General features: G+C 53.1%; 1 pseudogene; it reads left to right on the forward strand.

Moving 5' to 3' along the window:
• The first annotated feature begins 265 nt into the window (after positions 1 to 265).
• LOC137348836 (zinc finger protein 420-like) overlaps positions 266 to 14,536 on the forward strand; it is a 101,440-nt pseudogene continuing 87,169 nt past the window's right edge.

Genomic DNA, 14,536 nt, shown 5'->3' on the forward strand with positions numbered 1-14,536 from the left:
CCTGGGATCTTTTACTGGAGTCGTGTTGCTGAGTGTTTCTAAACTCTGTCTCCCTATCCCGGTAATGTCGGTGGATTGTAGGTTGCTGTGAATGTTGGACTATATTGTCTCTCCTCATTCTTCCTCCCTCTCCCACTCCGAGTTCCAGGCTGCAGGCACTGGCTGTTTGATGTGCCTGAAACATTAAATATGTTTCTCTCTTCACAGAGACCTGCTGAGTATTTCCAGCATTTTCTCCTTTTATTTCAGATTTCCAGCATCTGCAGGACTTTGCTTTTGTTTCATTGCACGAGTTGCTCACAGAATCAAAGGCAGTGAAGGTGCTCGAGCTGGACGGAAGCAGTCGTGTCAGATCCTCAGTGGGTGAGCAATCGCTGAGTGCAGGGGAGGAATGAAGCTGGTGGATGTGCAGGGAGGCTTCAGAAACAGCCGGTGTCGGCCTCAACACCCCCAATAAGAAGCTCCCAGTCCCGCGTTCCAAGGAGAACAATCCCAGCTTCTCCAACCTAACCTTGTAGCTAAATTCCCTCATCCCTGGAAACATTCTGGTAAATCTCCTCTACACCCTCTCAAGGACCTTCCCATCCTTCCTAAAGTGTGGTGATCAGAACTGGATGTAATACTCTAGTTGTGGCTGAACCAGAGTTTTATAAAAGTTTCCCTTAACTTCCCTGCTTTTGCACTCAATACCTCTATTTATCAAGCCCAAGATCCCATATTCTTTGCTAACTGTTCTCAATATGTCCTGCCACCTTCAATGATCTATACATATGAACCCCCAGGTCTCTCTGTCCCTGCACACTCTGGATCTGTGCCATTAAGCATATATTGCCTCTCTCTTTCCCCTCTGACAACCTGGAAATTTTCAGGATGTTAGAACTGATAGTATAGATCAGGAGTGTCCAGTCTTTTTGCATGAGGGGCTACATTCAAAATGTTGTCCTGCATAGGGGGCCAGAGGTGAGCAACGTTCAGAAAGGTAAAGGTGTTAGAAATTTATTTGACTGTTCATCAAAATAACAAAAATGTGCATTTTTGTGAATAAGCTTTAAATGAGGAAACTAATGTATTAACTTACTTTCCCAACGTTACGTTGAACACTGATTTAGTGAGTAACCTGGCATGGTTTTTGCTTGCAGTCGTAGACATTGTCTACCTGCACACTTGATGTAGCGATGCAGAGAATTCCATATAGATTCCATTTGTGAGGAGAGATGTTGTTCTCACACTCTCCCTGTCTCCTGCTCTCTCTATTTATTTTATTTAGAGATACAGCACTGAAACAGGCCCTTTGGCCCACCGAGTCTGTGCCGACCAACAACCACCCATTTATACTAACCCTGTAGTAACCCCATATTCCCTACCACCTACCTACACGAGGGGCAATTTACAATGGCCAACTTACCTATCAACCTGCAAATCTTTGGCTGTGGGAGGAAACCGGAGCACCCAGCGAAACGCCACGCGGTCACAGGGAGAACTTGCAAACTGCGCACAGGCAGTACCCAGAATCGCTCTCACCCCCGCTCTCTCGCTCTCTCCCCCGCTCTCTCGCTCTCTCCCCCGCTCTCTCGCTCTCTCCCCCGCTCTCTCGCTCTCTCCCCCGCTCTCTCGCTCTCTCCCCCGCTCTCTCGCTCTCTCCCCCGCTCTCTCGCTCTCTCCCCCGCTCTCTCGCTCTCTCCCCCGCTCTCTCGCTCTCTCTCTCGCTCTCTCCCCCGCTCTCTCGCTCTCTCCCCCGCTCTCTCGCTCTCTCCCCCGCTCTCTCGCTCTCTCCCCCGCTCTCTCGCTCTCTCCCCCGCTCTCTCGCTCTCTCCCCCGCTCTCTCGCTCTCTCCCCCGCTCTCTCGCTCTCTCCCCCGCTCTCTCGCTCTCTCCCCCGCTCTCCTCGCTCTCTCCCCCGCTCTCTCGCTCTCTCCCCCGCTCTCTCGCTCTCTCCCCCGCTCTCTCGCTCTCTCCCCCGCTCTCTCGCTCTCTCCCCCGCTCTCTCGCTCTCTCCCCCGCTCTCTCGCTCTCTCCCCCGCTCTCTCGCTCTCTCCCCCGCTCTCTCGCTCTCTCCCCCGCTCTCTCGCTCTCTCCCCCGCTCTCTCGCTCTCTCCCCCGCTCTCTCGCTCTCTCCCCCGCTCTCTCGCTCTCTCCCCCGCTCTCTCGCTCTCTCCCCCGCTCTCTCGCTCTCTCCCCCGCTCTCTCGCTCTCTCCCCCGCTCTCTCGCTCTCTCCCCCGCTCTCTCGCTCTCTCCCCCGCTCTCTCGCTCTCTCCCCCGCTCTCTCGCTCTCTCCCCCGCTCTCTCGCTCTCTCCCCCGCTCTCTCGCTCTCTCCCCCGCTCTCTCGCTCTCTCCCCCGCTCTCTCGCTCTCTCCCCCGCTCTCTCGCTCTCTCCCCCGCTCTCTCGCTCTCTCCCCCGCTCTCTCGCTCTCTCCCCCGCTCTCTCCCCCGCTCCCCCGCTCCCTCGCTCTCTCCCCCGCTCTCTCGCTCTCTCCCCCGCTCTCTCGCTCTCTCCCCCGCTCTCTCGCTCTCTCCCCCGCTCTTTCGCTCTCTCCCCCGCTCTTTCGCTCTCTCCCCCGCTCTCTCGCTCTCTCCCCCGCTCTCTCGCTCTCTCCCCCGCTCTCTCGCTCTCTCCCCCGCTCTCTCGCTCTCTCCCCCGCTCTCTCGCTCTCTCCCCCGCTCTCTCGCTCTCTCCCCCGCTCTCTCGCTCTCTCCCCCGCTCTCTCGCTCTCTCCCCCGCTCTCTCGCTCTCTCCCCCGCTCTCTCGCTCTCTCCCCCGCTCTCTCGCTCTCTCCCCCGCTCTCTCGCTCTCTCCCCCGCTCTCTCGCTCTCTCCCCCGCTCTCTCGCTCTCTCCCCCGCTCTCTCGCTCTCTCCCCCGCTCTCTCGCTCTCTCCCCCGCTCTCTCGCTCTCTCCCCCGCTCTCTCCCACGCTCCCCCGCTCTCTCCCCCGCTCCCTCGCTCTCTCCCCCGCTCTCTCGCTCTCTCCCCCGCTCTCTCGCTCTCTCCCCCGCTCTTTCGCTCTCTCCCCCGCTCTCTCGCTCTCTCCCCCGCTCTCTCGCTCTCTCCCCCGCTCTCTCGCTCTCTCCCCCGCTCTCTCGCTCTCTCCCCCGCTCTCTCGCTCTCTCCCCCGCTCTCTCGCTCTCTCCCCCGCTCTCTCGCTCTCTCCCCCGCTCTCTCGCTCTCTCCCCCGCTCTCTCGCTCTCTCCCCCGCTCTCTCGCTCTCTCCCCCGCTCTCTCGCTCTCTCCCCCGCTCTCTCGCTCTCTCCCCCGCTCTCTCGCTCTCTCCCCCGCTCTCTCGCTCTCTCCCCCGCTCTCTCGCTCTCTCCCCCGCTCTCTCGCTCTCTCCCCCGCTCTCTCGCTCTCTCCCCCGCTCTCTCGCTCTCTCCCCCGCTCTCTCGCTCTCTCCCCCGCTCTCTCGCTCTCTCCCCCGCTCTCTCGCTCTCTCCCCCGCTCTCTCGCTCTCTCCCCCGCTCTCTCGCTCTCTCCCCCGCTCTCTCGCTCTCTCCCCCGCTCTCTCGCTCTCTCCCCCGCTCTCTCGCTCTCTCCCCCGCTCTCTCGCTCTCTCCCCCGCTCTCTCGCTCTCTCCCCCGCTCTCTCGCTCTCTCCCCCGCTCTCTCGCTCTCTCCCCCGCTCTCTCGCTCTCTCCCCCGCTCTCTCGCTCTCTCCCCCGCTCTCTCGCTCTCTCCCCCGCTCTCTCGCTCTCTCCCCCGCTCTCTCGCTCTCTCCCCCGCTCTCTCGCTCTCTCCCCCGCTCTCTCGCTCTCTCCCCCGCTCTCTCGCTCTCTCCCCCGCTCTCTCGCTCTCTCCCCCGCTCTCTCGCTCTCTCCCCCGCTCTCTCGCTCTCTCCCCCGCTCTCTCGCTCTCTCCCCCGCTCTCTCGCTCTCTCCCCCGCTCTCTCGCTCTCTCCCCCGCTCTCTCGCTCTCTCCCCCGCTCTCTCGCTCTCTCCCCCGCTCTCTCGCTCTCTCCCCCGCTCTCTCGCTCTCTCCCCCGCTCTCTCGCTCTCTCCCCCGCTCTCTCGCTCTCTCCCCCGCTCTCTCGCTCTCTCCCCCGCTCTCTCGCTCTCTCCCCCGCTCTCTCGCTCTCTCCCCCGCTCTCTCGCTCTCTCCCCCGCTCTCTCGCTCTCTCCCCCGCTCTCTCGCTCTCTCCCCCGCTCTCTCGCTCTCTCCCCCGCTCTCTCGCTCTCTCCCCCGCTCTCTCGCTCTCTCCCCCGCTCTCTCGCTCTCTCCCCCGCTCTCTCGCTCTCTCCCCCGCTCTCTCGCTCTCTCCCCCGCTCTCTCGCTCTCTCCCCCGCTCTCTCGCTCTCTCCCCCGCTCTCTCGCTCTCTCCCCCGCTCTCTCGCTCTCTCCCCCGCTCTCTCGCTCTCTCCCCCGCTCTCTCGCTCTCTCCCCCGCTCTCTCGCTCTCTCCCCCGCTCTCTCGCTCTCTCCCCCGCTCTCTCGCTCTCTCCCCCGCTCTCTCGCTCTCTCCCCCGCTCTCTCGCTCTCTCCCCCGCTCTCTCGCTCTCTCCCCCGCTCTCTCGCTCTCTCCCCCGCTCTCTCGCTCTCTCCCCCGCTCTCTCGCTCTCTCCCCCGCTCTCTCGCTCTCTCCCCCGCTCTCTCGCTCTCTCCCCCGCTCTCTCGCTCTCTCCCCCGCTCTCTCGCTCTCTCCCCCGCTCTCTCGCTCTCTCCCCCGCTCTCTCGCTCTCTCCCCCGCTCTCTCGCTCTCTCCCCCGCTCTCTCGCTCTCTCCCCCGCTCTCTCGCTCTCTCCCCCGCTCTCTCGCTCTCTCCCCCGCTCTCTCGCTCTCTCCCCCGCTCTCTCGCTCTCTCCCCCGCTCTCTCGCTCTCTCCCCCGCTCTCTCGCTCTCTCCCCCGCTCTCTCGCTCTCTCCCCCGCTCTCTCGCTCTCTCCCCCGCTCTCTCGCTCTCTCCCCCGCTCTCTCGCTCTCTCCCCCGCTCTCGCTCTCTCCCCGCTCTCTCGCTCTCTCCCCGCTCTCTCGCTCTCTCCCCGCTCTCGCTCTCTCCCCCGCTCTCTCTCCCGCTCTCTCCCGCTCTCGCTCTCTCCCCGCTCTCCCCGCTCTCTCCCCCGCTCTCTCGCTCTCTCCCCGCTCTCTCCCCGCTCTCTCCCCGCTCTCTCCCCGCTCTCTCCCCGCTCTCTCCCCCGCTCTCTCCCCGCTCTCTCCCCGCTCTCTCCGCTCTCTCCGCTCTCTCCCCGCTCTCTCCCCGCTCTCTCCCGCTCTCTCCCCGCTCTCTCCCCGCTCTCTCCCCGCTCTCTCCCGCTCTCTCCCCGCTCTCTCCCTCGCTCTCTCTCCCCTCTCTCCCTCGCTCCCGCTCTCCCTCGCTCTCTCTCGCTCTCTCCCCTCGCTCTCTCCCTCGCTCTCTCCCTCGCTCTCTCCTCGCTCTCTCCCCCGCTCTCTCCCCCGCTCTCTCCCCCGCTCTCTCCCCGCTCTCTCCCCGCTCTCCCCCGCTCTCTCCCTCTCCCCCGCTCTCTCGCTCTCTCCCCCGCTCTCTCGCTCTCTCCCCCGCTCTCTCGCTCTCTCCCCGCTCTCTCGCTCTCTCGCTCTCTCCCCCGCTCTCTCGCTCTCTCCCCCGCTCTCTCCCCCGCTCCCCCGCTCTCTCCCCCGCTCTCTCGCTCTCTCCCCGCTCTCTCCCCCGCTCTCTCCCCCGCTCTCTCCCCCGCTCTCTCCCCCGCTCTCTCCCCGCTCTCTCCCCCGCTCTCTCCCCCGCTCTCTCCCCCGCTCTCTCCCCCGCTCCCTCCCCCGCTCCCTCCCCCGCTCCCTCCCCCGCTCCCTCCCCCGCTCTCTCGCTCTCCCCCCCGCTCTCTCGCTCTCCCCCCCGCTCTCTCGCTCTCCCCCCCGCTCTCTCGCTCTCCCCCCCGCTCTCTCGCACTCCCCCCCCCCCCCCCCCGCTCTCTCGCACTCCCCCCCCGCTTTCTCGCCCTCTCCCCCGCTCTCTCTGTCTCTCTGCCTGCCTCTGTCGGCCTCTGTCTCTCTGCTCCGCTCCCAGGGCCCGGTCATCCCGGCAGCATGCTCCCGGGGCCCGGTCACCACGGCAGCCTGCTCCCGGGGCCCGGTCACCACGGCAGCCTGCTCCCGGGGCACGGTTACCACTGCATCTTGCTGCTGGGCCTGCACCTCCTCAGACGGTGATGAAGAGCCTGAGGCCCAGGCCGAGTCTGTACGCAGGCAGAGCCAGTGCTTGGCCTGGGTCCTGAGCTCACGGCCGGGAAGGCTGCACTAGATATGGAGTTTGGGCGGGAAGCGCCGGCAGAGAAGCAGCTCAGCCCGGGCACCGCCATCTTAGTAAAGGAGCCAAAATATCAGGTACTGAAGCTTGTCTGTCATCTTGGTAAAGGAGGACATGTGCAGTGAGGTGTCTCCGCCATGTTGGTAAAGGAGCTGTAATCATTGTCAGTCACTGAATGTTTTGGCAGGTCCGATGGATACCATTGGCAGGCTGGATTCTGGCCCATGGGCTGGATGTTCTGGAGTGTCGAACTCGGAGATGTAGAGTAAAGGTTAGAGCCAGACCTTTCAGGAGTGAAGTTAGGAAACATTTCTACACACAAAAGGTGGTACAAATTTGAAACTCTCTTCCACAAACAGCAGTTGATGCGAGATCAATGTTCATGTTAAATCTGACATTGATAGATCTTTGTTAACCAAAGGTATTAATGGAAATGGGACAAAGTCAGGTATATAGAGTTAGATCACAGATCAGCCATGATCTCATTGCCTGGTGGAACAGGCTCGAGGGTCTAAATGGCCAACTCCTAGAATCATAGAAACTTACAGCACAGAAGGAGGCCATTTAACCCTTTGTGCTTGTGCTGGTCCTTTGAAAGAGCAGTTGTGTTTAGTCCCACACACCCACTTGGTGTTTGTAAGCCTGTAAGTCCCTCATTCTCAAATACCTGTCAACTCCCTTTTAAAATGACTGATAGAATCAGGTTCAACCACCTTTTTCAGGTGGGGCGTTCCTGATCCCGACAACTCTCTGTTACAGAAACTGCGGAACTCAATGTTGAGTCCGGAAGGTTGTCAAGTCTTGTTCCTCGAGCTCCCATTGGAACAGGGCAGGAGGCCGAGGACAGAGAGATCAGAGTGGGAGTGGGACGGAGAATTAAAATGGGAAGTGACTGGAAACTCAGGAACATGCTTGCAGACTGAATGGAGATGGTTCTCAAAGTGATCACCCTATCTGTGTTTGCTCTTCCCAATGTAGAACAGATCTCATTGTGAGCAGTGAATATAATATACAAAATTGCCAAAAGTACAAGTAAATCACTGTTTGGTTTCATCCCACAAAACCCTGCGAATAGCCCAAAGGGATTTGAAGAGTAAAAGTTACAAAGTTACAAAGACGAGAGTGGTCCTAAAGGAAGAGTGCTAAATTGGGGGAAGGCCAACTATACCAAAATTCGGCAGGAGCTGGGGAATGTAGATTGGGAGCAACTGTTTGAAGGTAAATCCACTTTTGATATGTGGGAGGCTTTTAAAGAGAGGTTGATTAGCGTGCAGGAGAGACATGTTCCTGTGAAAATGAGGGGTCGAAATGGCAAGATTAGGGAACCATGGATGATAGGTGAAATTGTGAGACTAGCTAAGAGGAAAAAGGAAGCACACATAAGGTCTAGGCGGCTGAAGAAAGACGAAGCTTTGAAAGAATATCGGGATTGTAGGCGCAATCTGAAATGAGGAATTGAGAGGGCTAAAAGGGGTCATGAAATATCTTTAGCAAACAGAGTAAAGGAAAATCCCAAAGCCTTTTATTCATATATAAGGAGCAAGAGGGTAACTAGAGAAAGGATTGGCCCACTCAAGGACAAAGGAGGAAAGTTATGCGTGGAGTCAGAGAAAATGGGTGAGATTCTAAACGAGTACTTTGCATCGGTATTCACCGAGGAGAGGGACATGACGGATGTTGAGGTTAGGGACAGATGTTTGATTACTCTAGGTCAAGTCGGCATAAGGAGGGAGGAAGTGTTGGGTATTCTAAAAGGCATTAAGGTGTCCAAGTCCCCAGGTCCGGATGGGATCTATCCCAGGTTACTGTGGGAAGCGAGAGAGGAAATAGTTGGGGCCTTAACAGATATATTTGCAACATCCTTAAACACAGGTGAGGTCCCGGAGGACTGGAGAATTGCTAATGTTGTCCCCTTGTTTAAGAAGGGTAGCAGGGAAAATCCAGGTAATTATAGACCGGTGAGCTTGACGTCAGTGGTAGGGAAGCTGCTGGAGAAGATACTGAGGGATTTGTGGTTTTGTGCAGGGAAGGTCATGTCTTACCAACTTAATAGAATTCTTTGAGGAAGTGACAAAGTTGATTGATGAGGGAAGGGCTGTAGATGTCAGATACATGGACTTCAGTAAGGCGTTTGATAAGGTTCCCCATGGTAGGCTGATGGAGAAAGTGAAGGCGCATGGGGTCCAAGGTGTACTAGCTAGATGGATAAAGAACTGGCTGGGCAACAGGAGACAGAGAGTAGCAGTGGAAGGGAGTTTCTCAAAATGGAGACGTGTGACCAGTGGTGTTCCACAGGGATCCGTGGTGGGACCACTGTTGTTTGTGATATACATAAATTATTTGGAGGAAAGTATAGGTGGTCTGATTAGCAAGTTTGCAGACGACACTAAGATTGGTGGAGCAGCAGATAGTGAAGGGGACTGTCAGAGAATACAGCAGAATATAGATAGACTGGAGAGTTGGGCAGAGAAATGGCAGATGGAGTTCAATCAGGGCAAATGCGAGGTGTTGCATTTTGGAAGATCCAATTCAAGAGTGAACTATACAGTGAATGGAAAAGTCCTGGGGAAAATTGATGTACAGAGAGATTTGGGTGTTCAGGTCCATTGTTCCCTGAAGGTGGCAACGCAGGTCAATAGAGTGGTCAAGAAGGCAGACGGCATGCTTTCCTTCATCGGACGGGGTATTGGGTACAAGAGTTGGCAGGTCATGTTACAGTTGTATAGGACTTTGGTTCGGCCACATTTGGAATACTGCGTGCAGTTCTGGTCGCCACATTACCAAAAGGATGTGGATGCTTTGGAGAGGGTGCAGAGGAGGTTCACCAGGATGTTGCCTGGCATGGAGGGCGCTAGCTATGAAGAGAGGTTGAGTAGATTAGGATTATTTTCATTAGAAAGACGGAGGTTGAGGGGGGACCTGATTGAGGTGTACAAAATCATGAGAGGTATAGACAGGGTGGATAGCAAGAAGCTTTTTCCCCAGAGTGGGGGATTCTATTACAAGGGGACACGAGTTCAAAGTGAAAGGGGAAAAGTTTAGGGGGGATATGCGTGGAAAGTTCTTTACGCAGAGGGTGGTGGGTGCCTGGAACGCATTACCAGCGGAGGTGGTAGATGCGGGCACGATAGCGTCTTTTAAGATGTATCTAGACAGATACATGAATGGGCTGGAAGTCAAGAGATACAGACCCTTAGAAAATAGGCGACAGGTTTAGATAGAGGATTTGGATCGGCGTAGGCTTGGAGGGCCGAAGGGCCTGTCCCTATGCTGTAATTTTCTTTGTTCTTTGTTCAAACCAATTGCTGGAATATTAAACTCCACCCCAGCTATAAAGAATATTAACACAGCAGATATAAACCCCACTGTCAGAATGAATATGGTTCAGTCCTGGATGTGATTAACAGCAGCAATAATTACAGAATGCAACAGCTACAGTCACTTGTGAACTCACTGGTGTCTCAGCATTTTGGATATCGATTAAATTCCTTCCCACAGATGGAGCAGGTGAACGGCCTCTCGTTATATTATTATAATATAATACTATCTTTAATATCATCTAATAAGATATTCTTTCTTCCAGTTCAGTGGGATGTAAACAGTGACCCCAGCACCTTCAGGAGAGATGGTGCGAAAGCCCCTGTGTGCAGAGTGAGCATCAAATCAATGTGTGTAAATCCTCTCCTAATCCCCTGTAAAAGGAGGTAATAAAAGTCATCACTGTCAGTACAGGATAGAAATTCAGAACAGACAATTCGAGATCCTATGGAACATTTTATTCCTCTTGTTTCCCCAAAGCTGTAAATCGCAGTCCCACACACTCTCCCTCCTCCCTGTGCTGAAATCCAAACCCATGACACCATCTGCACCATTTCTTTCCTCCTCTGCCAGTTTTCTCCCTCCCTCTACTGTGGCTGGGTTCAGTTCTCCAGCCCCTGTGTGCAGAGTGAGAATAAAATTAATGAGTCAATGATTTTCTCTCCTGCTCACCGGGACCCTGAAGCCCCGCCCACTCTCTGTTCTGGTCCCACAAATTACCAGATTTATTCAGCTCAATTTCACAACTTGTCTTTGTGTTTTTGTGGGTTCTCTCTCACTCCCTTTTTCCTGTTGTAACTTCATGTTACAGGGTATTAGAAAGGGAGGATTTGCGGACAGGAAAATCAAACATCACCTCAAGATGTGACAGTCACTCGATTCATCAGGATCTGAATATCATCGGCCTTTGATCATGGAAGCAAAAAGTGTGGAGAAACCGTACACGTGTTCTGTGTGTGGACGAGGCTTCAGCCGATCAGCTGGCCTGTCGGTACACAAGTGTAGTAACGCTGGGGAAAAGCTGTGGAAATGTGGGGACCGTGAGAAAGAATTAAATTACACGTCTGAGCTGGAAACTCATCGACACAGTCAAACTGAGGAGAGGCCGTTCATCTGCACTGAGTGTGGGAAGGGATTTACTCAGTCATCCTCCCTACTCGCACACCAACGAGTTCACACTGGGGAGAGGCCATTCACTTGCACTGAGTGTGGAAAGGGATTCACTCATTCATCCTCCCTACTTGTACACCAACGAGTTCACACTGGGGAGAGGCCATTCACCTGCACTGAGTGTGGGAAGGGATTCACTCAGTCATCCTCCCTACTTGCACACCAGCGAATTCACACTGGGGAGAGGCCATTCACCTGCACTGAGTGTGGGAAGGGATACATTAATTTATGCGCCCTGCGAACACACCAACGAGTTCACACTGGGGAGAGGCCATTCACCTGCACTGAGTGTGGGAAGGGATTCACTCAGTTATCCTCCCTACACGCACACCAACGAGTTCACACTGGGGAGAGGCCGTTCACCTGCTCTGAGTGTGGGAAGAGATTCTCTCAGTCATGGAACCTGTTGACACACCAGCGAATTCACACTGGGGAGAGGCCATTCACCTGCTCTCATTGTGGGAAGGGATTCACTACTACATCCAAGCTGGTGAAACACAAGCGAGTACACACTGGTGAGAGGCCATTCACCTGCTCTGAGTGTGGGAAGGGATTTGCTGATTCAACTACTCGGCTGATACACCAGCGAGTTCACACTGGGGAGCGGCCATTCACCTGCTCCGTATGTGGGAAGAGATTTACTCAGTCATCCCACCTGGTGTCGCACCAGTTCATTCACATTGGGGAGAGGTCATTCATCTGCTCCGTGTGCAGGAAGGGATTCACTCGGCCATCCTATCTGCTGAGACACCAGCGTGTTCACAGATAATTACAGGGGTTGGATTCTGCTGTTGCTGCTGTTAATCATATCCAGATTGAACCATGTTCATTCTGACAGTTGGGGTTTATTTCTGATGTCAGTTGCTCTTCTTGGACTGAGCGTCTGGCCCACAGCGTCTCTCATTCATGTGTGAATAGACCATTATGTCTTCAAACCTCATTTTCAATTTAAATCCACTCAGTAAATGTACTGAACAAAAGATGAACAATAAACAGATCACAGGCAAATCCTGTAACTCTATATTGACAGGAGAAAGTCTGTTCTTTCGCTCAAGAATGAGGCTGTTTAAGCTCTGTGTGTTTCTAAGCACTCGTAGACTGGAGCTGTTGGATAGACAGGCTGTTCACAACTGTTAACATGTCAGATAGTGAAGGAATTACTCTTCAAGTAAACTCACCAATTTATAAGCTCAGACTCCGGTCCCTGCTGTAATTAATACTCAGCATCCATTAGTGTTGATTTACAGTCAATCACTGAATCGTCTGGTTAATCTTTGTTACTTGTTTTGTGAAATACTCTCCCTATTAGTGCTGAACTGCTGGATAACTCTGATTACATTTTAAATGTGTTTATACATGTTTATAAAGTGTCTGTGTGTCCAGATTTAACTAAGTTGTGATTTGTAACCAATAAATGATGTTTCGGTCATGACTTGTCATCTGGTATCTTGGTGATTTGTCGAGAAAGATTTAATTCACTCACTCAGCAGCTCGAGAGGAACCAGACTGAGGTTTAATGAACATAAGAAATAGCAGCTGGAGGAGGCCATTCGGCCCTTCGAACCTGCTCTGCCATTCACCCAGATCATGGCTGATCTTCTCAACTCCACCTTCCCGCACTATCCCCATATCCCTTAATTCCCTCAGTAACCAAAAATCTATCAATCTCTGTCTTAAATATACTCAATGACTGAGCATCCACTGCTCCCTGGGGAAGAGAATTCCAAAGATTCACAACCCTTTCAGTGCAGAAATTTCTCTTCATTTTAGTCCTAAATGTCTTATCCCTTATCCTGAGACAGTGACCTGGTGTTCTCGATTGCGCAGACAGGGGAAATATTTTCTCAGCATCGACCCTGCCAAATCCCTTAAGGATTGATGTTTCAGTCAGATCACATCTCCTTCTAAACCCCAGGGAATATAGGTCTAATCTACTCAATCTCTCCTCACAGGAGGAGATGGAGCAGAGTGGTTCTGTTACTGAACTAGTAATCCAGAGGCCTGGACTAATGATGCTGAGACATGAATTCAAATCCCACCACTGCAATTAAAAAGCGAGGATCAATATTGGTGACCATGAAACTACGGATTGTCCTAAAAATCCACCTAAAAATCCAAAATTCAGGGAAGGAAATCTGCTGTCCTTACCCGATCTGGTCTGACTCCAGACCCACAGAAATGTGGTTGACTCTGAACTACACGATGAAATGGCTGAGCGAGACACTCAGTTATATTCAAGGAAGTAGCTCACCACCACCTTCTCAGGGGCAATTAGGGATAGGCAATAAATGCTGGCCATTTCAGTAACACCCACAGACCATGAATAAATACAACAATCCCAGGAACCAGACTGGTGAACCTTCATTGCATTCCCTCAATGGTGGTATGTCATTCCTTAGCAAGGAGACCAAAATTGCACACACTGCTCCAGGTGGGGCCTCACCAATGTCCTGTATAATTGTAGTAAGACTTCTTTACTCTTCTACCCCAATCCCTTTGTAACGAAAGCTAACATACTATTTGCTTTCCTAATTGCTCGCTTTCCCTCGATGTTAGCTTCCTGTGATTCATATACAAGGACACTGTTACATGTGCTTTGCTTTTAACAAAGGAAAAAACTTGGAGTTCTGTGTTTTGCAAGACTGAGAAAATTGAATGCTGAACTGAGTGGGGCACAGTCTGCAAGGCAACTTGTTTCCAAGCAACAACAGCAAGGAAAATGATAGGTCACGTGACATTGTTAAGAGTTCAATTTCACTTTGCTTTGTGAAAGATCAGTGCTGGGCAGGCAGGAGGCAGAACAAACTGGCTGGGACTTGTGTTTTTTGGCAGACTGGAAAAAGACCTCTCCCTGAAAAGAAGGCATCTCTTGGAGAACAAAATTCCACATTTGAGTTGTGTCTGTGTTCTGCCTGGAGAGGAAAAGACCCAGAGAAAGCGGAGTTGCTGCTGTCTGTGGAGAAAGGCTCCTTTGCTGAGAGGAAGCCCTGCATTGTTAAAGGTAGCAAATTCCTATTGCTTCTGAAAAATCTCTGCCTCAAGAGTGATTCCTGTTACTCGTGCTTTTTGGGAGATCCTGAAATCTCAAGAAAGCTACTATTGCTGGACTGCTACTTTAAAATTTAAGCAGACCTGTTGCTGCACCTTTTGCTGAAAGATCTGTGTGACGCCTACTGGAGACGAATTGCCTTGACCATCTCCTCATCACAGACTGCTCAACAAACTTGCCTGGAGAGACTTTGAGTGGCTTCTGACTTTTCAACTCTGGGCCACCTCACCAATTTCGAAATATCCTACCAGACCACCAACAATATTATTATTCCGAAGAAACAGTTGAACACCAAAAACTATTTCTCCCCAGTTAACTGATTTTTGAATATATGTGTGTGTGCGTGAGGCTTGGGAAGAATAAGAAGTTTTTTATATATATATATGCATTGATTCATCCCATTATTGTTTAAGATTTAGTTTATTAATAAATAGTTAATTTTGTTGTTTGAAGAAATCTGGTTTTGTGTGCTTTATTCTGGGGGATAAATAAAGTGTTTAATTTGGCTAATTTCTAGTAGATGGGAAACTTTACTAATACGCTGTGACCTGTGAAGCAGTGGGACTGAATTAACAGTGCATTACTCCCACCTTGGTCGTAACAACACCCAGGTCCCTCTGAATGCAAACATTTCTCAGTTTCTCAACATACATTTTAAAAATTGTTTTTTTAACATTTTTCTTATCAAAGTGGATAACTTCACATTTCACCGTATTGTAAGCCATCTGCCATGTTCTTACCCACTCACCCACCCAACCTGTCTGTATCTCTCTGAAGCCTCTTTCTGTCTTCCTCATT

This window comes from Heterodontus francisci, chromosome 34 (genome assembly GCF_036365525.1).
Source record: "Heterodontus francisci isolate sHetFra1 chromosome 34, sHetFra1.hap1, whole genome shotgun sequence".
Lineage (NCBI taxonomy): Eukaryota > Metazoa > Chordata > Chondrichthyes > Heterodontiformes > Heterodontidae > Heterodontus > Heterodontus francisci.